This window comes from Oncorhynchus masou, chromosome 25 (assembly GCF_036934945.1).
Source record: "Oncorhynchus masou masou isolate Uvic2021 chromosome 25, UVic_Omas_1.1, whole genome shotgun sequence".
In the NCBI taxonomy this organism is placed as follows: Eukaryota; Metazoa; Chordata; class Actinopteri; order Salmoniformes; family Salmonidae; genus Oncorhynchus; species Oncorhynchus masou.
The window spans coordinates 17580412-17604716 of NC_088236.1; the positions used below are offsets into that span (position 1 = coordinate 17580412).

Consider the following 24305-nt stretch of genomic DNA (forward strand, 5'->3'; position numbering starts at 1 on the left):
TTGCAAACTATTACAGACTAAAAAGGGAAGCACAGCTAAATTACTTCTATGCGCGCTTTGAGGAGAGCAACACTGAAACATGCATGAGAGCGTCAGCTGTTCCGGACGACTGTGTGATCACGCACTCCGTAGCCGATGTGAGTAATACCTTTCAACATGTCAACATTCACAAGGCCGCAGGGCCAAATGAATTCCCAGGACGTGTATTCCGAGTATGCGCTGACCAACTGGCAAGTGTCTTCACTGACATTTTCAACCTGTCCCTGACTGAGTCTGTAATACCAACATGTTTCAAGCAGACCATCATAGTCCCTGTGCCCAGGAACTTTAAGTTAACCTGCCTAAATTACTACTGACCCGTAGCACTCATGTCTGTAGCCATTTAGGCTGGTCATGGCTCACATAAACACCATTGTCCCAGAAATCCTAGACCCACTCCGATTTGCATACTTCCCCAACAGATCCACAGATGACTTCCGGTTCCGGGTTGGAGCGAGCGGTCGCATCTACACTTCGGTCCGCAGGTAGTATAACTTTTCATTACATTTTCATTACATTTCATTATAGTACAACGGTTTGATTTGTCTAATCTTAGCAATTTCTTCTTAGCTAGCTACATAGCCGTCTTTGTATCAAAGATAATTGCGTAATTATCGTATTTCGTCGTCCTAACGTAGTCTACACTGCTATCTGCCCAGCAGCTAGCTAACGTCCACCGTCTACTAGCACTGTAGAAACTATTACACTCAACTGAACGACTCGATTAGTGTAGTGTTAGCTAGCTACATAGTTGTCTTTACTGTCTTCGTATCCAAGATAATTGTGTAGTTTAGAGTGTGTAGACTTAGAGTGATTATCTTAATTTACCGAGGTTAGCTAGCCAGCTATTTGTCGTCCTTAACGTGGGAGATACTGCTAGCTAGCTAGCCAACAGCTAGCCAACGTCTACCGAATTGAACTTCAACAACCCGGTCAACATTCCGCTTCGCTCCACAGGTAGTATCACATTTTCATTTCACTTCATTACAGTACAACGGTTTGATTTGTTTGATCGTAGCTAGCTAGCTACATAGCCGTCTTTGTATCTAAGACAATTGTGTAGTCTAGAGTGATTTTCTAGGTTAGCTAGCCAGCTATTGTCGTTCTTTCAACGTAACGTAACGTAATCAACACTGCTAGCTAGCCAGCTAGCCCCCGAATAGCAGCACTGTAGAAACTATTACACTCGACGGAACGACTTGATTAGTGTAGTGTCAACAACGCAGCCACTGCCAGCTAGCCTACAAAGTCAACAACGCAGCCACTGCCAGCTAGCCTACTCCAGCAGTACTGTATCATTTCAATCATTTTAGTCAATAAGATTCTTGCTACGTAAGCTTAACTTTCTGAACATTCGAGACGTGTAGTCCACTTGTCATTCCAATCTCCTTTGCATTAGCGTAGCCTCTTCTGTAGCCTGTCAACTATGTGTCTATCTATCCCTGTTCTCTCCTCTCTGCACAGACCATACAAACGCTCCACACCGCGTGGCCGCGCCACCCTAATCTGGTGGTCCCAGCGCGCACGACCCACGTGGAGTTCCAGGTCTCCGGTAGCCTCTGGAACTGCCGATCTGCGGCCAACAAGGCAGAGTTCATCTCAGCCTATGCCTCCCTCCAGTCCCTCGACTTCTTGGCACTGACGGAAACATGGATCACCACAGATAACACTGCTACTCCTACTGCTCTCTCTTCGTCCGCCCACGTGTTCTCACACACACCGAGAGCTTCTGGTCAGCGGGGTGGTGGCACCGGGATCCTCATCTCTCCCAAGTGGTCATTCTCTCTTTCTCCCCTTACCCATCTGTCTATCGCCTCCTTTGAATTCCATGCTGTCACAGTTACCAGCCCTTTCAAGCTTAACATCCTTATCATTTATCGCCCTCCAGGTTCCCTCGGAGAGTTCATCAATGAGCTTGATGCCTTGATAAGCTCCTTTCCTGAGGACGGCTCACCTCTCACAGTCCTGGGTGACTTTAACCTCCCCACGTCTACCTTTGACTCATTCCTCTCTGCCTCCTTCTTTCCACTCCTCTCCTCTTTTGACCTCACCCTCTCACCTTCCCCCCCTACTCACAAGGCAGGCAGTACGCTCGACCTCATCTTTACTAGATGCTGTTCTTCCACTAACCTCATTGCAACTCCCCTCCAAGTCTCCGACCACTACCTTGTATCCTTTTCCCTCTCGCTCTCATCCAACACTTCCCACACTGCCCCTACTCGGATGGTATCGCGCTGTCCCAACCTTCGCTCTCTCTCCCCCGCTACTCTCTCCTCTTCCATCCTATCATCTCTTCCCTCTGCTCATACCTTCTCCAACCTATCTCCTGATTCTGCCTCCTCAACCCTCCTCTCTTCCCTTTCTGCATCCTTTGACTCTCTATGTCCCCTATCCTCCAGGCCGGCTCGGTCCTCCCCTCCCGCTCCGTGGCTCGACGACTCATTGCGAGCTCACAGAACAGTGCTCCGGGCAGCCGAGCGGAAATGAGGGGAAAACTCGCCTCCCTGCGGACCTGGCATCCTTTCACTCCCTCCTCTCCTCCCCTCGTTTGCTAAGTCAAACGACACCGCTGGTTCTGCTCACACTGCCCTACCCTGTGCTCTGACCTCTTTCTCCCCTCTCTCTCCAGATGAAATCTCGCTTCTTGTGACGGCCGGCCGCCCAACAACCTGCTCGCTTGACCCTATCCCCTCCTCTCTTCTCCAGACCATTTCCGGGGACCTTCTCCCTTACCTCACCTCGCTCATCAACTCATCCCTGACCGCTGGCTACGTCCCTTCCGTCTTCAAGAGAGCGAGAGTTGCACCCCTTCTGAAAAAACCTACACTCGATCCCTCCGATGTCAACAACTACAGACCAGTATCCCTTCTTTCTTTTCTCTCCAAAACTCTTGAACGTGCCGTCCTTGGCCAGCTCTCCCACTATCTCTCTCAGAATGACCTTCTTGATCCAAATCAGTCAGGTTTCAAGACTAGTCATTCAACTGAGACTGCTCTTCTCTGTATCACGGAGGCGCTCCGCACTGCTAAAGCTAACTCTCTCTCCTCTGCTCTCATCCTTCTAGACCTATCGGCTGCCTTCGATACTGTGAACCATCAGATCCTCCTCTCCACCCTCTCCGAGTTGGGCATCTCCGGCGCGGCCCACGCTTGGATTGCGTCCTACCTGACAGGTCGCTCCTACGAGGTGGCGTGGCGAGAATCTGTCTCCTCGCCACGCGCTCTCACCACTGGTGTCCCCCAGGGCTCTGTTCTAGGCCCTCTCCTATTCTCGCTATACACCAAGTCACTTGGCTCTGTCATAACCTCACATGGTCTCTCCTATCATTGCTATGCAGACGACACACAATTAATCTTCTCCTTTCCCCCTTCTGATGACCAGGTGGCGAATCGCATCTCTGCATGTCTGGCAGACATATCAGTGTGGATGACGGATCACCACCTCAAGCTGAACCTCGGCAAGACGGAGCTGCTCTTCCTCCCGGGGAAGGACTGCCCATTCCATGATCTCGCCATCACGGTTGACAACTCCATTGTGTCCTCCTCCCAGAGCGCTAAGAACCTTGGCGTGATCCTGGACAACACCCTGTCGTTCTCAACCAACATCATGGCGGTGGCCCGTTCCTGTAGGTTCATGCTCTACAACATCCGCAGAGTACGACCCTGCCTCACACAGGAAGCGGCGCAGGTCCTAATCCAGGCACTTGTCATCTCCCGTCTGGATTACTGCAACTCGCTGTTGGCTGGGCTCCCTGCCTGTGCCATTAAACCCCTACAACTCATCCAGAACGCCGCAGCCCGTCTGGTGTTCAACCTTCCCAAGTTCTCTCACGTCACCCCGCTCCTCCGCTCCCTCCACTGGCTTCCAGTTGAAGCTCGCATCCGCTACAAGACCATGGTGCTTGCCTACGGAGCTGTGAGGGGAACGGCACCGCAGTACCTCCAGGCTCTGATCAGGCCCTACACCCAAGCAAGGGCACTGCGTTCATCCACCTCTGGCCTGCTCGCCTCCCTACCATTGAGGAAGTACAGTTCCCGCTCAGCCCAGTCAAAACTGTTCGCTGCTCTGGCCCCCAATGGTGGAACAAACTCCCTCATGACGCCAGGACAGCGGAGTCAATCACCACCTTCCGGAGACACCTGAAACCCCACCTCTTCAAGGAATACCTAGGATAAGATAAGTAATCCTTCTCACCACCCCCCCCCTTAATGATTTAGATGCACTATTGTAAAGTGGCTGTTCCACTGGATGTCAGAAGGTGAATTCACCAATTTGTAAGTCGCTCTGGATAAGAGCGTCTGCTAAATGACTTAAATGTAAATGTAAATGATGCACTTCTAGTAGTAGTAATAGCCCTTCCCACCTGGAGTAAAAGGAACACCTATGTAGTAGAATTCTATTCATTGACTACAGCTCAGTGTTCAATATTTGTATTATTAATAATATTATTATTAAGCTAAGGATTTTTATTAGTAGGTACTAATAGTATTATTATTCTGCAACTGGATTCTGGACTTCCTGACTATTAGCAGTGGGTAGGTAATATTATTATTGGGTAGGTAACAAACACATTATTACGCTGATCCTCAACAAGGGGGCCCCTCAGGGGTGGGTGCTCAGTCCCCTCCTGTACTCCATGTTCAGTGATGACTGCATGTCCAGTCACGACTCCAACACCATCATCAAGTTTGCCGATGACACAACAGTGGTAGGCCTGATCACCAACAATTATGAGACAGCCAATAGGGAGGAGGTCAAAGACCTGGCCGTGTGGTGCCAGGACAACACCCTGTCCCTCAACATGAATAAGAGATGATTGTGGACTACAGGAAAAGGAGGTCTCTGCTGCCCCACTTTCTACCACTCTAAATTCCAAGGGGCTGCCTCTAACCCGGTGGAGCAGGTTGAGAGCTGTAAGTTCATTGGTGTCCACATCACCAACAAACTGTCATGGTCCAAACACACTAAGACAGTCGTGAAGGGCAGGACAAAACCTATTCCCCCTCAGGAGACTGAAAAGATTTTTCAAGGGTCCTCAGATTCTCAAAATCTTCCACAGCTGCACATCTATCAAATGATTAATCACTGTTCATGTGTTTTCCTTTCACCATTTCGAGAATTTTTCAGTTTTGACAAAGAGCAACTCTTCTTTAAGGCAAAAGGTGTTTCAGAAGAGGGATTTGAACCCGTGCATCCAAAAGGAGACCAGAATACCCCTGTAACTAGGAAGGATTCTTACCTTGAGTGGGGCACCTTAGACCACTCGGCCAACCTGACAACTGTAAATCTTTAAAATTCATATTTTTTCATAATTCTGTAACATAACGTCTGATATGTCTGATGGAAACATGCAGATCTTAAGATACAAAGAAAAGGAAACAAAATATGTTAAAAGCTAATGAAAGATATAGTGAAAAACATTTTTTATGGAACTTGAGTAACTTTTTGAATTCTAAACTAGGCATATGATGACCTGTATCTAACGATTATTCCCGTTTCATGTGTTGTCTGTTCTCAAACTATGACATCTATCAAACGATTAATCACTGTTCATGTGTTTTCCTTTCACCATTTGGAGAATTTTTCTGAATTGACAAAGAGCTACTTTTTTAAGATCTTGAGATACAAATAATGGGAAAAAAATGTTAAAAGCTAAAGAAAGAAATAGTAAAAATCATTTTTCAATGGAATATGAGTAACTTTTCGAATTCTAAACTCGGCATATGATGACATGTATCGAACGATTATTCCCGTTTAATATGTTTTCTGTTCTCAAACTATGACATCTATCAAACGATTAATCACTGTTCATGTGTTTTCATTTCACCATTTGGAGAATTTTTTAGTTTTGACAAAGAGCTACTTTTTTAAGATCTTAAGATACAAAGAACGGGAACCAAAAGATGTTAAAAGCAAAAGAAAGAAATAGTAAAAGACATTTTTCAATGGAATTTGAATTTCACCATTTGGATAATTTTTCGGTCTTGACAAAGAGCTACTTTTTTAAGGCAAAACCTGTGCCAGAAGAGGGATTTGAACCCTCGCATCCAATCGGAGACCAGAATAACCCTAAAACGAGGATGGATTCTCACCTTGAGTTTGGTGCCTTAGGCCACTCGGCCATCCTGACAATTATAAATCCATAAAATTCATATTTTTTCCTGATTCTGTAACATAATGTCTGATATGTCTGATGGAAACATGTAGATCATAAGATACAAAGAAAAAGAAACACATTTTTTAAATAAATCTTCCTATGGCTGCGGTCCCTGTACAGGGATCAAAAACAGCGGAAATTTCAGAGCGACAACTAATAGTACTCGATACAACTCAAACTTTCATTAAAACACACATGCAGGGTACTCAATTAAAGCTACACTCGTTGTGAATCGAGCCAACATGTCAGATTTTTAAAATGCTTTTCGGCAAAAGCATGAGAAGCTATTATCTGATAGCATGCAACCCCCGAAATACTCAAAGTGGACGTAAACAAAATAATTAGCGTTGCCGGCGCTACACAAAACGCAGAAATTAAAATATAAAACATTCATTACCTTTGACGAGCTTCTTTGTTGGCACTCCTATATGTCCCATAAACATCACAATTGGGTCTTTTTTTCGATTAAATCGGTCTATGTATAGCCAAAATGTCCATTTATGAACACCGTCAGATCCAGGAAAAAACTCTGTTTCAAAACGCAACGTCATTTTTTTAAAGTAAAAAAGTTGCCTATAAACTTTGACAAAACACTTCAAACTACTTTTGTAATCCTACTTTAGGTATTAGTAAACATTAATAATCGATCAAATTGATCACGGGGCGATCTGTATTCAATAGCAGCAAGTCTTGAAATCATGGTCCATATTCTCCCTTTCATAACTTCCTCCAGTGTACTCGACGACAGGAAGTGCCTATTTCTCATTTGACCAAGGATTAATTTCAACCCAATTCCCAACACTGGCGACATCGTGCGGAAGCTGTAGGAACTGTAACCTGGACGCAATCTATTTTCCCTTGCCATAGAAAATACAGAGACTGGCGGATGGATATTGTTTGTGTTTTTGTGAGCAGTTTTCCTTGGGATTTTGCCTCCTACACACGTTCTGTTATCGTCACAGACATGATTTAACCAGTTTTATAAACGCCAGAGTGTTTTCTATCCACATATACTAATTATATGCATATACCATATTCCTGGCATGACTAGCATTACAGGGGTATTCTGGTCTCCGATTGGAGGCGAGGGTTCAAATCCCTCTTCTGACACAACTTTTGCCTTAAAAAAGTAGCTCTTTGTCAATACCGAAACATTCTCCTCATGGTGAAAGGAAAACACATGAACGGTGATTAATCATTTGATAGATGTCATAGTTTGAGAACAGAAAACACATTGAACGGGAATTATCGTTAGATACATGTCATCATATGCCTAGTTTAGAATTCAAAAAGTTACTCATATTCCATTAAAAAATGTTTTTTACTATATCTTTCATTAGCTTTTAACATTTTTTGTTTCCTTTTCTTTGTATCTTAAGATTTGCATGTTTCCATCAGAGATATCAGACGTTATGTTACAGAATCGTGAAAGAATATGAATTTTATGGTTTTAAAATTGTCAGTATGGCCGAGTGGTCTAAGGCGCCAGACTAAAGGTGAGAATCCTTACAAGTTAAGGGGTATTCTGGTCTCCGATTGGAGGCGAGGGTTCAAATCCCTCTTCTGACACAACTTTTGCCTTAAAAAAGTAGCTCTTTGTCAATATCCGAAACATTCTCCTCATGGTGAAAGGAAAACACATGAACGGTGATTAATCATTTGATAGATGTCATAGTTTGAGAACAGAAAACACATTGAACGGGAATTATCGTTAGATACATGTCATCATATGCCTAGTTTAGAATTCAAAAAGTTACTCAAATTCCATTAAAAAATGTTTTTTACTATATCTTTCATTAGCTTTTAACATTTTTTGTTTCCTTTTCTTTGTATCTTAAGATTTGCATGTTTCCATCAGACATATCAGACGTTATGTTACAGAATCGTGAAAAAATATGAATTTTAAGGCTTTATAATTGTCAGGATGGCCGAGTGGTCTAAGGCGCCAGACTCAAGGTGAGAATCCTTCCAAGTTACAGGGGTATTCTGGTCTCCGATTGGAGGCGAGGGTTCAAATCCCTCTTCTGACACAACTTTTGCCTTAAAAAAGTAGCTCTTTGTCAATACCGAAAAATTCTCCTCATGGTGAAAGGAAAACACATGAACGGTGATTAATCATTTGATAGATGTCATAGTTTGAGAACAGAAAACACATTGAACGGGAATTATCGTTAGATACATGTCATCATATGCCTAGTTTAGAATTCAAAAAGTTACTCAAATTCCATTAAAAAATGTTTTTTACTATATCTTTCATTAGCTTTTAACATTTTTTGTTTCCTTTTCTTTGTATCTTAAGATTTGCATGTTTCCATCAGACATATCAGACGTTATGTTACAGAACAGGCTTTATCAGACGTTCTTTTGTATCGATTAAGAATCTGACACAACTTTAGCCTTGAAAATTGTAATTTTAAGGCTTTATAATTGTCAGGATCGAGTGGTCTAAGGCGCCAGACTCAAGGTGAGAATCCTTCCAAGTTACAGGGGTATTCTGGTCTCCGATTGGAGGCGAGGGTTCAAATCCCTCTTCTGACACAACTTTTGCCTTAAAAAAGTAGCTCTTTGTCAATATCGAAACATTCTCCTCATGGTGAAAGGAAAACACATGAACGGTGATTAATCATTTGATAGATGTCATAGTTTGAGAACAGAAAACACATTGAACGGGAATTATCGTTAGATACATGTCATCATATGCCTAGTTTAGAATTCAAAAAGTTACTCAAATTCCATTAAAAAATGTTTTTTACTATATCTTTCATTAGCTTTTAACATTTTTTGTTTCCTTTTCTTTGTATCTTAAGATTTGCATGTTTCCATCAGACATATCAGACGTTATGTTACAGAATCGTGAAAAAATATGAATTTTAAGGCTTTATAATTGTCAGGATGGCCGAGTGGTCTAAGGCGCCAGACTCAAGGTGAGAATCCTTCCAAGTTACAGGGGTATTCTGGTCTCCGATTGGAGGCGAGGGTTCAAATCCCTCTTCTGACACAACTTTTGCCTTAAAAAAGTAGCTCTTTGTCAATACCGAAACATTCTCCTCATGGTGAAAGGAAAACACATGAACGGTGATTAATCATTTGATAGATGTCATAGTTTGAGAACAGAAAACACATTGAACGGGAATTATCGTTAGATACATGTCATCATATGCCTAGTTTAGAATTCAAAAAGTTACTCAAATTCCATTAAAAAATGTTTTTTACTATATCTTTCATTAGCTTTTAACATTTTTTGTTTCCTTTTCTTTGTATCTTAAGATTTGCATGTTTCCATCAGACATATCAGACGTTATGTTACAGAATCGTGAAAAAATATGAATTTTAAGGCTTTATAATTGTCAGGATGGCCGAGTGGTCTAAGGCGCCAGACTCAAGGTGAGAATCCTTCCAAGTTACAGGGGTATTCTGGTCTCCGATTGGAGGCGAGGGTTCAAATCCCTCTTCTGACACAACTTTTGCCTTAAAAAAGTAGCTCTTTGTCAATATCGAAAAATTCTCCTCATGGTGAAAGGAAAACACATGAACGGTGATTAATCATTTGATAGATGTCATAGTTTGAGAACAGAAAACACATTGAACGGGAATTATCGTTAGATACATGTCATCATATGCCTAGTTTAGAATTCAAAAAGTTACTCATATTCCATTAAAAAATGTTTTTTACTATATCTTTCATTAGCTTTTAACATTTTTTGTTTCCTTTGTATCTTAAGATTTGCATGTTTCCATCAGACATATCAGACGTTATGTTACAGAATCGTGAAAAATAGATTTCAGGATGGCTACAGGGGTATTCTGGATTGGCATTTGCATGTTTCCATCAGACATATCAGACGTTATGTTACAGAATCGTGAAAAAATATGAATTTTAAGGCTTTATAATTGTCAGGATGGCCGAGTGGTCTAAGGCGCCAGACTCAAGGTGAGAATCCTTCCAAGTTACAGGGGTATTCGGTCTCCGATTGGAGGCGAGGGTTCAAATCCCTCTTCTGACACAACTTTTGCCTTAAAAAAGTAGCTCTTTGTCAATACCGAAACATTCTCCTCATGGTGAAAGGAAAACACATGAACGGTGATTAATCATTTGATAGATGTCATAGTTTGAGAACAGAAAACACATTGAACGGGAATTATCGTTAGATACATGTCATCATATGCCTAGTTTAGAATTCAAAAAGTGACTCATATTCCATTAAAAAATGTTTTTTACTATATCTTTCATTAGCTTTTAACATTTTTTGTTTCCTTTTCTTTGTATCTTAAGATTTGCATGTTTCCATCAGACATATCAGACGTTATGTTACAGAATCGTGAAAAAATATGAATTTTAAGGCTTTATAATTGTCAGGATGGCCGAGTGGTCTAAGGCGCCAGACTCAAGGTGAGAATCCTTCCAAGTTACAGGGGTATTCTGGTCTCCGATTGGAGGCGAGGGTTCAAATCCCTCTTCTGACACAACTTTTGCCTTAAAAAAGTAGCTCTTTGTCAATACCGAAACATTCTCCTCATGGTGAAAGGAAAACACATGAACGGTGATTAATCATTTGATAGATGAATTTGTAGATACATGTCATCATATGCCTAGTTTAAATTCAAAAAGTTACTCAAACATTAAAAAATGTTTTTTACTAATCTTTCATTAGCCATTAGCCATGATTTGTTTAGAATTCACAGGGTGTTGTCCAGGATCACGCATCTTTAGATACATGTCATCAACTTTTGCCTTATTCTTAGCCTCTGGGATTTGGATTTGCATGTTTCCATCAGACATATGGACGTTATGTTACAGAATCGTGAAAAAATATGAATTTTAAGGCTTTATAATTGTCAGGATGGCCGAGTGGTCTAAGGCGCCAGACTCAAGGTGAGAAAGAGGGTTCAAATCCCTCTTCTGACACAACTTTTGCCTTAAAAAAGTAGCTCTTTGTTCAAAAACATTCTCCTCATGGTGAAAGGAAAACACATGAACGGTGATTAATCATTTGATAGATGTCATAGTTTGAGAACAGAAAACACATTGAACGGGAATTATCGTTAGATACATGTCATCATATGCCTAGTTTAGAATTCAAAAAGTTACTCAAATTCCATTGAAAAATGTTTTTTACTATTTCTTTCTTTAGCTTTTAACATTTTTTTGTTTCCTTTTCTTTGTATCTTAAGATTTGCATGTTTCCATCAGACATATCAGACGTTATGTTACAGAATCGTGAAAAAATATGAATTTTAAGGCTTTATAATTTTCAGGATGGCTGAGTGGTCTAAGGCGCCAGACTCAAGGTGAGAATCCTTCCAAGTTACAGGGGTATTCTGGTCTCCGATTGGAGGAGGGTTCAAATCCCCTCTTCTGACACAACTTTTGCCTTAAACAAGTAGCTCTTTGTCAATACCGAAACATTCTCCTCATGGTGAAAGGAAAACACATGAACGGTGATTAATCATTTGATAGATGTCATAGTTTGAGAACAGAAAACACATTGAACGGGAATTATCGTTAGATACATGTCATCATATGCCTAGTTTAGAATTCAAAAATTTACTCAAATTCCATTAAAAAATTTTTTACTATATCTTTCATTAGCTTTTAACATTTTTTGTTTCCCTTTGTATCTTAAGATTTGCATGATCAGACGTTATGTTACAGAATCGTGAAAAATATGAATTTTAAGGTCATATTGTAGGTTTAGAAGAATTCAAAAAGTTACTCAGATTCCATTAAAAAATGTTTTTTACTATATCTTTCATTAGCTTTTAACATTTTTTGTTTCCTTTGTATCTTAAGATTTGCATGTTTCCATCAGACATATCAGACGTTATGTTACAGAATCGTGAAAAAATATGAATTTTAAGGCTTTATAATTGTCAGGATGGCCGAGTGGTCTAAGGCGCCAGACTCAAGGTGAGAATCCTTCCAAGTTACAGGGGTATTCTGGTCTCCGATTGGAGGCGAGGGTTCAAATCCCTCTTCTGACACAACTTTTGCCTTAAAAAAGTAGCTCTTTGTCAATACCGAAACATTCTCCTCATGGTGAAAGGAAAACACATGAACGGTGATTAATCATTTGATAGATGTCATAGTTTGAGAACAGAAAACACATTGAACGGGAATTATCGTTAGATACATGTCATCATATGCCTAGTTTAGAATTCAAAAAGTTACTCAAATTCCATTAAAAAATGTTTTTTACTATATCTTTCATTAGCTTTTAACATTTTTTGTTTCCTTTTCTTTGTATCTTAAGATTTGCATGTTTCCATCAGACATATCAGACGTTATGTTACAGAATCGTGAAAAAATATGAATTTTAAGGCTTTATAATTGTCAGGATGGCCGAGTGGTCTAAGGCGCCAGACTCAAGGTGAGAATCCTTCCAAGTTACAGGGGTATTCTGGTCTCCGATTGGAGGCGAGGGTTCAAATCCCTCTTCTGACACAACTTTTGCCTTAAAAAAGTAGCTCTTTGTCAATACCGAAACATTCTCCTCATGGTGAAAGGAAAACACATGAACGGTGATTAATCATTTGATAGATGTCATAGTTTGAGAACAGAAAACACATTGAACGGAATTGTTACAGAATCGTGAAAAATATGAATTTTAAGGCTTTATAATTGTCAGGATGGCCGAGTGGTCTAAGGCGCCAGACTCAAGGTGAGAATCCTTCCAATACAGGGGAAATCGTTAGATTGACTCGAGTGGTCTCATCAATAAAAAAGTAGCTCTTTGTTACCGAAAATTCTTCATGGTGAAAGGTGAACGGTGATTAATCATTTGATAGATTCATAGTTTGAGAACAGAAAAAATGAATTATCGTTAGATTGTCATCATATGCCTAGTTTAGAATTCAAAAAGTTACTCAAATTCCATTAGTTTTTTACTATATCTTTTTAGCTTTTAACATTTTTTGTTTCCTTTGTATCTTAAGATTTGCATGTTTCCATCAGACATATCAGACGTTATGTTACAGAATCGTGAAAAAATATGAATTTTAAGGCTTTATAATTGTCAGGATGGCCGAGTGGTCTAAGGCGCCAGACTCAAGGTGAGAATCCTTCCAAGTTACAGGGGTATTCTGGTCTCCGATTGGAGGCGAGGGTTCAAATCCCTCTTCTGACACAACTTTTGCCTTAAAAAAGTAGCTCTTTGTCAATATCAAAACATTCTCCTCATGGTGAAAGGAAAACACATGAACGGTGATTAATCATTTGATAGATGTCATAGTTTGAGAACAGAAAACACATTGAACGGGAATTATCGTTAGATACATGTCATCATATGCCTAGTTTAGAATTCAAAAAGTTACTCATATTCCATTAAAAAATGTTTTTTACTATATCTTTCATTAGCTTTTAACATTTTTTGTTTCCTTTTCTTTGTATCTTAAGATTTGCATGTTTCCATCAGACATATCAGACGTTATGTTACAGAATCGTGAAAAAATATGAATTTTAAGGCTTTATAATTGTCAGGATGGCCGAGTGGTCTAAGGCGCCAGACTCAAGGTGAGAATCCTTCCAAGTTAAGGGGTATTCTGGTCTCCGATTGGAGGCGAGGGTTCAAATCCCTCTTCTGACACAACTTTTAGAGAGAGTAGGCGGGGGAGAGATAGAATCGAAGGTTGGGATTCTGGTCTCCGCGAGGGTTCAAATCCATCTTCTGACACAACTTTTGCCTTAAAAAAGTAGCTCTTTGTCAATATCAAAACATTCTCCTCATGGTGAAAGGAAAACACATGAACGGTGATTAATCATTTGATAGATGTCATAGTTTGAGAACAGAAAACACATTGAACGGGAATTATCGTTAGATACATGTCATCATATGCCTAGTTTAGAATTCAAAAAGTTACTCATATTCCATTAAAAAATGTTTTTTACTATATCTTTCATTAGCTTTTAACATTTTTTGTTTCCTTTTCTTTGTATCTTAAGATTTGCATGTTTCCATCAGACATATCAGACGTTATGTTACAGAATCGTGAAAAAATATGAATTTTAAGGCTTTATAATTGTCAGGATGGCCGAGTGGTCTAAGGCGCCAGACTCAAGGTGAGAATCCTTCCAAGTTACAGGGGTATTCTGGTCTCCGATTGGAGGCGAGGGTTCAAATCCCTCTTCTGACACAACTTTTGCCTTAAAAAAGTAGCTCTTTGTCAATACCGAAACATTCTCCTCATGGTGAAAGGAAAACACATGAACGGTGATTAATCATTTGATAGATGTCATAGTTTGAGAACAGAAAACACATTGAACGGGAATTATCGTTAGATACATGTCATCATATGCCTAGTTTAGAATTCAAAAAGTTACTCATATTCCATTAAAAAATGTTTTTTACTATATCTTTCATTAGCTTTTAACATTTTTTGTTTCCTTTGTATCTTAAGATTTGCATGTTTCCATCAGACATATCAGACGTTATGTTACAGAATCGTGAAAAAATATGAATTTTAAGGCTTTATAATTGTCAGGATGGCCGAGTGGTCTAAGGCGCCAGACTCAAGGTGAGAATCCTTCCAAGTTACAGGGGTATTCTGGTCTCCGATTGGAGAGGGTTCAAATCCCGGTGCACCACCCCGATTGACCAGTTCAAAGCTTTGCCTTAAAAAAGTAGCTCTTTGTCAATACCGAAACATTCTCCTCATGGTGAAAGGAAAACACATGAACGGTGATTAATCATTTGATAGATGTCATAGTTTGAGAACAGAAAACACATTGAACGGGAATTATCGTTAGATACATGTCATCATATGCCTAGTTTAGAATTCAAAAAGTGACTCATATTCCATTAAAAGATTTTTTACTATATCTTTCTTTAGCTTTTAACATTTTTTTGTTTCCTTTTCTTTGTATCTTAAGATTTGCATGTTTCCATCAGACATATCAGACGTTATGTTACAGAATCGTGAAAAAATATGAATTTTAAGGCTTTATAATTGTCAGGATGGCCGAGTGGTCTAAGGCGCCAGACTCAAGGTGAGAATCCTTCCAAGTTACAGGGGTATTCTGGTCTACGACTGGAGGCGGGGGTTCAAATCCCTCTACTGACACAACTTTTGCCTTAAAAAAGTAGCTCTTTGTCAATATCGAAAAATTCTCCTCATGGTGAAAGGAAAACACATGAACGGTGATTAATCATTTGATAGATGTCATAGTTTGAGAACAGAAAACACATTGAACGGGAATTATCGTTAGATACATGTCATCATATGCCTAGTTTAGAATTCAAAAAGTTGCTCATATTCCATTAAAAAATGTGTTTTACTATATCTTTCATTAGCTTTTAACATTTTTTGTTTCCTTTTCTTTGTATCTTAAGATTTGCATGTTTCCATCAGACAAATCAGACGTTATGTTACAGAATCGTGAAAAAATATGAATTTTAAGGCTTTATAATTGTTGTTGATTCTCCTCATGGTGAAAGGAAAACACATGAACTTCATTTGATAGTCAAGTTACAGGACTTTGAAGGCTATAGATGGTAGTTTGCGATGTTGCCAGACTCAGAGGTGAGAATCCTTCCAAGTTACAGGGGTATTCTGGTCTCCGATTGGAGGCGAGGGTTCAAATCCCTCTTCTGACACAGCTTTTGCCTTAAAAAAGTAGCTCTTTGTCAATACCAAAAAATTCTCCAAATGGTGAAAGGAAAACACATGAACAGTGATTAATCATTTGATAGATGTCATAGTTTGAGAACAGAAAACACATTAAACGGGAATTATCGTTAGATACATGTCATCATATGCCTAGTTTAGAATTCAAAAAGTTACTCAAATTCCATTGAAAAATGTTTTTTACTATTTCTTTCTTTAGCTTTTAACATTTTTTGTTTCCTTTTCTTTGTATCTTAAGATTTGCATGTTTCCATCAGACATCAGACGTTATGTTACAGAATCGTGAAAAAAATATGAATTTTAAGGCTTTATAATTTTCAGGATGGCTGAGTGGTCTAAGGCGCCAGACTCGAGGTGAGAATCCTTCCAAGTTACAGGGGTATTCTGGTCTCCGATTGGAGGCGAGGGTTCAAATCCCTCTTCTGACACAACTTTTGCCTTAAAAAAGTAGCTCTTTGTCAATACCGAAAAATTCTCCTCATGGTGAAAGGAAAACACATGAACGGTGATTAATCTTTTGATAGATGTCATAGTTTGAGAACAGAAAACACATTGAACGGGAGTTATCGTTAGATACATGTCATCATATGCATAGTTTAGAACTCAAAAAGTTACTCATATTCCATTAAAAAATGTTTTTTACTATTTCTTTCTTTAGCTTTTAACATTTTTTTGTTTCCTTTTCTTTGTATCTTAAGATTTGCATGTTTCCATCAGACATATCAGACGTTATGTTACAGAATCGTGAAAAAATATGAATTTTAAGGCTTTATAATTGTCAGGATGGCCGAGTGGTCTAAGGCGCCAGACTCAAGGTGAGAATCCTTCCAAGTTACAGGGGTATTCTGGTCTCCGATTGGAGGCGAGGGTTCAAATCCCTCTTCTGACACAACTTTTGCCTTAAAAAAGTAGCTCTTTGTCAATATCGAAAAATTCTCCTCATGGTGAAAGGAAAACACATGAACGGTGATTAATCATTTGATAGATGTCATAGTTTGAGAACAGAAAACACATTGAACGGGAATTATCGTTAGATACATGTCATCATATGCCTAGTTTAGAATTCAAAAAGTTACTCATATTCCATTAAAAAATGTTTTTTACTATATCTTTCATTAGCTTTTAACATTTTTTGTTTCCTTTTCTTTGTATCTTAAGATTTGCATGTTTCCATCAGACATATCAGACGTTATGTTACAGAATCGTGAAAAAATATGAATTTTAAGGCTTTATAATTGTCAGGATGGCCGAGTGGTCTAAGGCGCCAGACTCAAGGTGAGAATCCTTCCAAGTTACAGGGGTATTCTGGTCTCCGATTGGAGGCGAGGGTTCAAATCCCTCTTCTGACACAACTTTTGCCTTAAAAAAGTAGCTCTTTGTCAATACCGAAACATTCTCCTCATGGTGAAAGGAAAACACATGAACGGTGATTAATCATTTGATAGATGTCATAGTTTGAGAACAGAAAACACATTGAACGGGAATTATCGTTAGATACATGTCATCATATGCCTAGTTTAGAATTCAAAAAGTTACTCAATTCCATTAAAAAATGTTTTTTACTATATCTTTCATTAGCTTTTAACATTTTTTGTTTCCTTTTCTTTGTATCTTAAGATTTGCATGTTTCCATCAGACATATCAGACGTTATGTTACAGAATCGTGAAAAAATATGAATTTTAAGGCTTTATAATTGTCAGGATGGCCGAGTGGTCTAAGGCGCCAGACTCAAGGTGAGAATCCTTCCAAGTTACAGGGGTATTCTGGTCTCCGATTGGAGGCGAGGGTTCAAATCCCTCTTCTGACACAACTTTTGCCTTAAAAAAGTAGCTCTTTGTCAATACCGAAACATTCTCCTCATGGTGAAAGGAAAACACATGAACGGTGATTAATCATTTGATAGATGTCATAGTTTGAGAACAGAAAACAGATTGAACGGGAAATATCGTTAGAAACATATCATCATATGCCTAGTTTAGAATTCAAAAAGTTACTCAAATTCCATTAAAAAATGTTTTTTACTATATCTTTCATTAGCTTTTAACATTTTTTGTTTCCTTTTCTTTGTATATTAAGATTTGCATGTCTCTATCAGACATGTTATCGTGAAAAAAATATGAATTTTAGAATTCAAAAAGTTACTAAAATTCCATTAAAATATAGATGGTCTAAGGCGCCAGACTCAAGGTGAGAATCCTTAGTTACAGGGGTATTCTGGTCTCCGATTGAGGCGAGGGTTCAGAACTTTGAAAATCGAAACATTCTCCTCATGGTGAAAGGAAAACACATGAACGGTGATTAATCATTTGATAGATGTCATAGTTTGAGAACAGAAAACACATTGAACGGGAATATCGTTAGATACATGTCATCATATGCCTAGTTTAGAATTCAAAAAGTTGCTCATATTCCATTAAAAAATGTTTTTTACTATATCTTTCATTAGCTTTTAACATTTTTTGTTTCCTTTTCTTTGTATCTTAAGATTTGCATGTTTCCATCAGACATATCAGACGTTATGTTACAGAATCGTGAAAAAATATGAATTTTAAGGCTTTATAATTGTCAGGATGGCCGAGTGGTCTAAGGCGCCAGACTCAAGGTGAGAATCCTTCCAAGTTACAGGGGTATTCTGGTCTCCGATTGGAGGCGAGGGTTCAAATCCCTCTTCTGACACAACTTTTGCCTTAAAAAAGTAGCTCTTTGTCAATACCAAAACATTCTCCTCATGGTGAAAGGAAAACACATGAACGGTGATTAATCATTTGATAGATGTCATAGTTTGAGAACAGAAAACACATTGAACGGGAATTAGATACATGTCATCATATCTAGTTTAGATACATGTCATCATATGCCTAGTTTAGAATTCAAAAAGTTACTCATATTCCATTAAAAAATGTTTTTTACTATATCTTTCATTAGCTTTTAACATTTTTTTGTTTCCTTTTCTTTGTATATTAAGAATGTTTCCTCAGACATATCAGACGTTTTATCAGATTGAAAAATAGAATTTTGCTTTATAATTGTCAGGATGGCCGAGTGGTCTAAGGCGCCAGACTCAAGGTGAGAATCCTTCCAAGTTACAGGGGTATTCTGGTCTCCGATTGGAGGCGAGGGTTCAAATCCCTCTTCTGACACAACTTTTGCCTTAAAAAAGTAGCTCTTTGTCAATATCGAAACATTCTCCTCATGGTGAAAGGAAAACACATGAACGGTGATTAATCATTTGATAGATGTCATAGTTTGAGAACAGAAAACACATTGAACGGGAATTATCGTTAGATACATGTCATCATATGCCTAGTTTAGAATTCAAAAAGTTACTCAAATTCCATTAAAAAATGTTTTTTACTATATCTTTCATTAGCTTTTAACATTTTTTGTTTCCTTTTCTTTGTATCTTAAGATTTGCATGTTTCCATCAGACATATCAGACGTTATGTTACAGAATCGTGAAAAAATATGAATTTTAAGGCTTTATAATTGTCAGGATGGCCGAGTGGTCTAAGGCGCCAGACTCAAGGTGAGAATCCTTCCAAGTTACAGGGGTATTCTGGTCTCCGATTGGAGGCGAGGGTTCAAATCCCTCTTCTGACACAACTTTTGCCTTAAAAAAGTAGCTCTTTGTCAATATCGAAACATTCTCCTCATGGTGAAAGGAAAACACATGAACGGTGATTAATCATTTGATAGATGTCATAGTTTGAGAACAGAAAACACATTGAACGGGAATTATCGTTAGATACATGTCATCATATGCCTAGTTTAGAATTCAAAAAGTTACTCATATTCCATTAAAAAATGTTTTTTACTATATCTTTCATTAGCTTTTAACATTTTTTTGTTTCCTTAAGATTTGCATTTCTTTGCTTTATAATTGTCAGGATGGAGTGGTCTAAGGAAGACTCAAGGCGATCCGATTGGAATCTACCGAAACATTGAGAACAGAAAGAATCGTGAAAAAATATGAATTTGTCATGTTTCCATCAGACATATCAGTTACTCATATTCCGTTAGCTTTTAACATTTTTTGTTTCCTTTTCTTTTATCTTAAGAGCAATCAGACATATCAGAACGTTATGTTAATTTTATAGAATTTTAAGGCTTTATAATTGTCAGGATGGCCGAGTGGTCTAAGGCGCCAGACTCAAGGTGAGAATCCTTCCAAGTTACAGGGGTATTCTGGTCTCCGATTGGAGGCGAGGGTTCAAATCCCTCTTCTGACACAACTTTTGCCTTAAAAAAGTAGCTCTTTGTCAATATCGAAAAATTCTCCTCATGGTGAAAGGAAAACACATGAACGGTGATTAATCATTTGATAGATGTCATAGTTTGAGAACAGAAAACACATTGAACGGGAATTATCGTTAGATACATGTCATCATATGCCTAGTTTAGAATTCAAAAAGTTACTCATATTCCATTAAAAAATGTTTTTTACTATATCTTTCATTAGCTTTTAACATTTTTTGTTTCCTTTTCTTTGTATCTTAAGATTTGCATGTTTCCATCAGACATATCAGACGTTATGTTACAGAATCGTGAAAAAATATGAATTTTAAGGCTTTATAATTGTCAGGATGGCGAGTGGTCTAAGGCGCCAGACTCAAGGTGAGAATCCTTCCAAGTTACAGGGGTATTCTGGTCTCCGATTGGAGGCGAGGGTTCAAATCCCTCTTCTGACACAACTTTTGCCTTAAAAAAGTAGCTCTTTGTCAATATCGAAACATTCTCCTCATGGTGAAAGGAAAACACATGAACGGTGATTAATCATTTGATAGATGTCATAGTTTGAGAACAGAAAACACATTGAACGGGAATTATCGTTAGATACATGTCATCATATGCCTAGTTTAGAATTCAAAAAGTTACTCATATTCCATTAAAAAATGTTTTTCCTATTTCTTTCTTTAGCTTTTAACATTTTTTGTTTCTTAAAATAGCTATACTATTTGTTTGAACGGTGATTAATCATTTGATAGATGTCATAGTTTGAGAACAGAAAACACATTGAACGGGAATTATCGTTAGATACATGTCATCATATGAGTTTAGAATTCAAAAAGTTTCATATTCCATTAAAAAATGTTTTTTACTATATCTTTCATTAGCTTTTAACAATTAAGATTTGCATGTTTCCATCAGACATATCAGACGTTATGTTACAGAATCGTGAAAAAATATGAATTTTAAGGCTTTATAATTGTCAGGATGGCCGAGTGGTCTAAGGCGCCAGACTCAAGGTGAGAATCCTTCCAAGTTACAGGGGTATTCTGGTCTCCGATTGGAGGCGGGTTCAAATCCCTCTTCTGACACAACTTTTGCCTTAAAAAAGTAGCTCTTTGTCAATACCGAAACATTCTCCTCATGGTGAAAGGAAAACACATGAACGGTGATTAATCATTTGATAGATGTCATAGTTTGAGAACAGAAAACACATTGAACGGGAATTATCGTTAGATACATGTCATCATATGCCTAGTTTAGAATTCAAAAAGTTACTCATATTCCATTAAAAAATGTTTTTTACTATATCTTTCATTAGCTTTTAACATTTTTTGTTTCCTTTTCTTTGTATCTTAAGATTTGCATGTTTCCATCAGACATATCAGACGTTATGTTACAGAATCGTGAAAAAATATGAATTTTAAGGCTTTATAATTGTCAGGATGGCCGAGTGGTCTAAGGCGCCAGACTCAAGGTGAGAATCCTTCCAAGTTACAGGGGTATTCTGGTCTCCGATTGGAGGCGAGGGTTCAAATCCCTCTTCTGACACAACAGGGCCTTAAAAAAGTAGCTCTTTGTCTATCAAAACATTCTCCTCATGGTGAAAGGAAAACACATGAACGGTGATTAATCATTTGATAGAAGTTTGAGAACAGAAAACACATTGAACGGGAATTTCGTTAGATACATGTCATCATATGCCTAGTTTAGAATTGTTACTCAAATTCCATTAAAAAATGTTTTTTTTATCTTTCATTAGCTTTTAACATCTTTCATGTAGCTTTCCATCAGACAACAGGCGTTTTTGAATTTTAAGGCTTTATAATTGTCAGGATGGCCGAGTGGTCTAAGGCGCCAGACTCAAGGTGAGAATCCTTCCAAGTTACAGGGGTATTCTGGTCTCCGATTGGAGGCGAGGGTTCAAATCCCTCTTCTGACACAACTTTTGCCTTAAAAAAGTAGCTCTTTGTCAATACCGAAACATTCTCCTCATGGTGAAAGGAAAACACATGAACGGTGATTAATCATTTGATAGATGTCATAGTTTGAGAACAGAAAACACATTGAACGGGAATTATCGTTAGATACATGTCATCATATGCCTAGTTTAGAATTCAAAAAGTTACTCAATTCCATTAAAAAATGTTTTTTACTATATCTTTCATTAGCTTTTAACATTTTTTGTTTCCTTTTCTTTGTATCTTAAGATTTGCATGTTTCCATCAGACATATCAGACGTTATGTTACAGAATCGTGAAAAAATATGAATTTTAAGGCTTTATAATTGTCAGGATGGCCGAGTGGTCTAAGGCGCCAGACTCAAGGTGAGAATCCTTCCAAGTTACAGGGGTATTCTGGTCTCCGATTGGAGGCGAGGGTTCAAATCCCTCTTCTGACACAACTTTTGCCTTAAAAAGTAGCTCTTTGTCAATACCGAAACATTCTCCTCATGGTGAAAGGAAAACACATGAACGGTGATTAATCATTTGATAGATGTCATAGTTTGAGAACAGAAAACACATTGAACGGGAATTATCGTTAGATACATGTCATCATATGCCTAGTTTAGAATTCAAAAAGTTACTCAAATTCCATTGAAAAATGTTTTTTACTATTTCTTTCTTTAGCTTTTAACATTTTTTTGTTTCCTTTTCTTTGTATCTTAAGATTTGCATGTTTCCATCAGACATATCAGACGTTATGTTACAGAATCGTGAAAAAATATGAATTTTAAGGCTTTATAATTGTCAGGATGGCCGAGTGGTCTAAGGCGCCAGACTCAAGGTGAGAATCCTTCCAAGTTACAGGGGTATTCTGGTCTCCGATTGGAGGCGAGGGTTCAAATCCCTCTTCTGACACAACTTTTGCCTTAAAAAAGTAGCTCTTTGTCAATACCGAAACATTCTCCTCATGGTGAAAGGAAAACACATGAACGGTGATTAATCATTTGATAGATGTCATAGTTTGAGAACAGAAAACACATTGAACGGGAATTATCGTTAGATACATGTCATCATATGCCTAGTTTAGAATTCAAAAAGTTACTCAAATTCCATTAAAAAATGTTTTTTACTATATCTTTCATTAGCTTTTAACATTTTTTGTTTCCTTTTCTTTGTATCTTAAGATTTGCATGTTTCCATCAGACATATCAGACGTTATGTTACAGAATCGTGAAAAAATATGAATTTTAAGGCTTTATAATTGTCAGGATGGCCGAGTGGTCTAAGGCGCCAGACTCAAGGTGAGAATCCTTCCAAGTTACAGGGGTATTCTGGTCTCCGATTGGAGGCGAGGGTTCAAATCCCTCTTCTGACACAACTTTTGCCTTAAAAAAGTAGCTCTTTGTCAATACCGAAACATTCTCCTCATGGTGAAAGGAAAACACATGAACGGTGATTAATCATTTGATAGATGTCATAGTTTGAGAACAGAAAACACATTGAACGGGAATTATCGTTAGATACATGTCATCATATGCCTAGTTTAGAATTCAAAAAGTTACTCAAATTCCATTAAAAAATGTTTTTTACTATATCTTTCATTAGCTTTTAACATTTTTTGTTTCCTTTTCTTTGTATCTTAAGATTTGCATGTTTCCATCAGACATATCAGACGTTATGTTACAGAATCGTGAAAAAATATGAATTTTAAGGCTTTATAATTGTCAGGATGGCCGAGTGGTCTAAGGCGCCAGACTCAAGGTGGTGAGAATCCTTCCAAGTTACAGGGGTATTCTGGTCTCCGATTGGAGGCGAGGGTTCAAATCCCTCTTCTGACACAACTTTTGCCTTAAAAAAGTAGCTCTTTGTCAATATCGAAACATTATCCTCATGGTGAAAGGAAAACACATGAACGGTGATTAATCATTTGATAGATGTCATAGTTTGAGAACAGAAAACACATTGAACGGGAATTATCGTTAGATACATGTCATCATATGCCTAGTTTAGAATTCAAAAAGTTACTCATATTCCATTAAAAAATGTTTTTTACTATATCTTTCATTAGCTTTTAACATTTTTTGTTTCCTTTTCTTTGTATATTAAGATTTGCATGTTTCCATCAGACATATCAGACGTTATGTTACAGAATCGTGAAAAAATATGAATTTTAAGGCTTTATAATTGTCAGGATGGCCGAGTGGTCTAAGGCGCCAGACTCAAGGTGAGAATCCTTCCAAGTTACAGGGGTATTCTGGTCTCCGATTGGAGGCGAGGGTTCAAATCCCTCTTCTGACACAACTTTTGCCTTAAA

General features: G+C 38.2%; 28 non-coding genes across 28 annotated transcripts; all 28 read left to right on the forward strand.

Moving 5' to 3' along the window:
* Positions 1–7654: 7654 nt before the first annotated feature.
* trnaf-aaa (transfer RNA phenylalanine (anticodon AAA)) lies at positions 7655–7765 on the forward strand. Its single transcript has 2 exons — positions 7655–7692; positions 7720–7765. It is a non-coding gene; the product is annotated as a tRNA-Phe (tRNA).
* Positions 7766–8114: 349 nt separating this feature from the next.
* trnal-caa (transfer RNA leucine (anticodon CAA)) lies at positions 8115–8226 on the forward strand. Its single transcript has 2 exons — positions 8115–8152; positions 8181–8226. It is a non-coding gene; the product is annotated as a tRNA-Leu (tRNA).
* Positions 8227–9082: 856 nt separating this feature from the next.
* trnal-caa (transfer RNA leucine (anticodon CAA)) lies at positions 9083–9194 on the forward strand. The gene is made up of 2 exons: positions 9083–9120; positions 9149–9194. It is a non-coding gene; the product is annotated as a tRNA-Leu (tRNA).
* Positions 9195–9542: 348 nt separating this feature from the next.
* On the forward strand, positions 9543–9654 carry trnal-caa (transfer RNA leucine (anticodon CAA)). The gene is made up of 2 exons: positions 9543–9580; positions 9609–9654. It is a non-coding gene; the product is annotated as a tRNA-Leu (tRNA).
* Positions 9655–10089: 435 nt separating this feature from the next.
* On the forward strand, positions 10090–10200 carry trnal-caa (transfer RNA leucine (anticodon CAA)). Its single transcript has 2 exons — positions 10090–10127; positions 10155–10200. It is a non-coding gene; the product is annotated as a tRNA-Leu (tRNA).
* A 348-nt stretch (positions 10201–10548) lies between these two features.
* trnal-caa (transfer RNA leucine (anticodon CAA)) lies at positions 10549–10660 on the forward strand. The gene is made up of 2 exons: positions 10549–10586; positions 10615–10660. It is a non-coding gene; the product is annotated as a tRNA-Leu (tRNA).
* A 1406-nt stretch (positions 10661–12066) lies between these two features.
* On the forward strand, positions 12067–12178 carry trnal-caa (transfer RNA leucine (anticodon CAA)). The gene is made up of 2 exons: positions 12067–12104; positions 12133–12178. It is a non-coding gene; the product is annotated as a tRNA-Leu (tRNA).
* Positions 12179–12526: 348 nt separating this feature from the next.
* trnal-caa (transfer RNA leucine (anticodon CAA)) lies at positions 12527–12638 on the forward strand. Its single transcript has 2 exons — positions 12527–12564; positions 12593–12638. It is a non-coding gene; the product is annotated as a tRNA-Leu (tRNA).
* Positions 12639–13208: 570 nt separating this feature from the next.
* trnal-caa (transfer RNA leucine (anticodon CAA)) lies at positions 13209–13320 on the forward strand. The gene is made up of 2 exons: positions 13209–13246; positions 13275–13320. It is a non-coding gene; the product is annotated as a tRNA-Leu (tRNA).
* A 348-nt stretch (positions 13321–13668) lies between these two features.
* Positions 13669–13779, forward strand: trnal-caa (transfer RNA leucine (anticodon CAA)). The gene is made up of 2 exons: positions 13669–13706; positions 13734–13779. It is a non-coding gene; the product is annotated as a tRNA-Leu (tRNA).
* Positions 13780–14214: 435 nt separating this feature from the next.
* On the forward strand, positions 14215–14326 carry trnal-caa (transfer RNA leucine (anticodon CAA)). Its single transcript has 2 exons — positions 14215–14252; positions 14281–14326. It is a non-coding gene; the product is annotated as a tRNA-Leu (tRNA).
* Positions 14327–16133: 1807 nt separating this feature from the next.
* On the forward strand, positions 16134–16245 carry trnas-cga (transfer RNA serine (anticodon CGA)). The gene is made up of 2 exons: positions 16134–16171; positions 16200–16245. It is a non-coding gene; the product is annotated as a tRNA-Ser (tRNA).
* Positions 16246–16594: 349 nt separating this feature from the next.
* Positions 16595–16706, forward strand: trnal-caa (transfer RNA leucine (anticodon CAA)). Its single transcript has 2 exons — positions 16595–16632; positions 16661–16706. It is a non-coding gene; the product is annotated as a tRNA-Leu (tRNA).
* A 348-nt stretch (positions 16707–17054) lies between these two features.
* trnal-caa (transfer RNA leucine (anticodon CAA)) lies at positions 17055–17166 on the forward strand. Its single transcript has 2 exons — positions 17055–17092; positions 17121–17166. It is a non-coding gene; the product is annotated as a tRNA-Leu (tRNA).
* Positions 17167–17513: 347 nt separating this feature from the next.
* On the forward strand, positions 17514–17625 carry trnal-caa (transfer RNA leucine (anticodon CAA)). Its single transcript has 2 exons — positions 17514–17551; positions 17580–17625. It is a non-coding gene; the product is annotated as a tRNA-Leu (tRNA).
* Positions 17626–18382: 757 nt separating this feature from the next.
* Positions 18383–18494, forward strand: trnal-caa (transfer RNA leucine (anticodon CAA)). The gene is made up of 2 exons: positions 18383–18420; positions 18449–18494. It is a non-coding gene; the product is annotated as a tRNA-Leu (tRNA).
* A 352-nt stretch (positions 18495–18846) lies between these two features.
* trnal-caa (transfer RNA leucine (anticodon CAA)) lies at positions 18847–18958 on the forward strand. Its single transcript has 2 exons — positions 18847–18884; positions 18913–18958. It is a non-coding gene; the product is annotated as a tRNA-Leu (tRNA).
* Positions 18959–19306: 348 nt separating this feature from the next.
* Positions 19307–19418, forward strand: trnal-caa (transfer RNA leucine (anticodon CAA)). The gene is made up of 2 exons: positions 19307–19344; positions 19373–19418. It is a non-coding gene; the product is annotated as a tRNA-Leu (tRNA).
* Positions 19419–19935: 517 nt separating this feature from the next.
* Positions 19936–20047, forward strand: trnal-caa (transfer RNA leucine (anticodon CAA)). Its single transcript has 2 exons — positions 19936–19973; positions 20002–20047. It is a non-coding gene; the product is annotated as a tRNA-Leu (tRNA).
* A 348-nt stretch (positions 20048–20395) lies between these two features.
* trnal-caa (transfer RNA leucine (anticodon CAA)) lies at positions 20396–20506 on the forward strand. The gene is made up of 2 exons: positions 20396–20432; positions 20461–20506. It is a non-coding gene; the product is annotated as a tRNA-Leu (tRNA).
* Positions 20507–21026: 520 nt separating this feature from the next.
* On the forward strand, positions 21027–21136 carry trnal-caa (transfer RNA leucine (anticodon CAA)). The gene is made up of 2 exons: positions 21027–21064; positions 21093–21136. It is a non-coding gene; the product is annotated as a tRNA-Leu (tRNA).
* Positions 21137–21484: 348 nt separating this feature from the next.
* trnal-caa (transfer RNA leucine (anticodon CAA)) lies at positions 21485–21596 on the forward strand. Its single transcript has 2 exons — positions 21485–21522; positions 21551–21596. It is a non-coding gene; the product is annotated as a tRNA-Leu (tRNA).
* A 279-nt stretch (positions 21597–21875) lies between these two features.
* Positions 21876–21987, forward strand: trnal-caa (transfer RNA leucine (anticodon CAA)). The gene is made up of 2 exons: positions 21876–21913; positions 21942–21987. It is a non-coding gene; the product is annotated as a tRNA-Leu (tRNA).
* Positions 21988–22334: 347 nt separating this feature from the next.
* On the forward strand, positions 22335–22446 carry trnal-caa (transfer RNA leucine (anticodon CAA)). Its single transcript has 2 exons — positions 22335–22372; positions 22401–22446. It is a non-coding gene; the product is annotated as a tRNA-Leu (tRNA).
* A 348-nt stretch (positions 22447–22794) lies between these two features.
* On the forward strand, positions 22795–22906 carry trnal-caa (transfer RNA leucine (anticodon CAA)). Its single transcript has 2 exons — positions 22795–22832; positions 22861–22906. It is a non-coding gene; the product is annotated as a tRNA-Leu (tRNA).
* Positions 22907–23254: 348 nt separating this feature from the next.
* On the forward strand, positions 23255–23366 carry trnal-caa (transfer RNA leucine (anticodon CAA)). The gene is made up of 2 exons: positions 23255–23292; positions 23321–23366. It is a non-coding gene; the product is annotated as a tRNA-Leu (tRNA).
* Positions 23367–23714: 348 nt separating this feature from the next.
* trnal-caa (transfer RNA leucine (anticodon CAA)) lies at positions 23715–23829 on the forward strand. The gene is made up of 2 exons: positions 23715–23752; positions 23784–23829. It is a non-coding gene; the product is annotated as a tRNA-Leu (tRNA).
* Positions 23830–24177: 348 nt separating this feature from the next.
* trnal-caa (transfer RNA leucine (anticodon CAA)) lies at positions 24178–24289 on the forward strand. The gene is made up of 2 exons: positions 24178–24215; positions 24244–24289. It is a non-coding gene; the product is annotated as a tRNA-Leu (tRNA).
* The last annotated feature ends 16 nt before the right edge of the window (positions 24290–24305 follow it).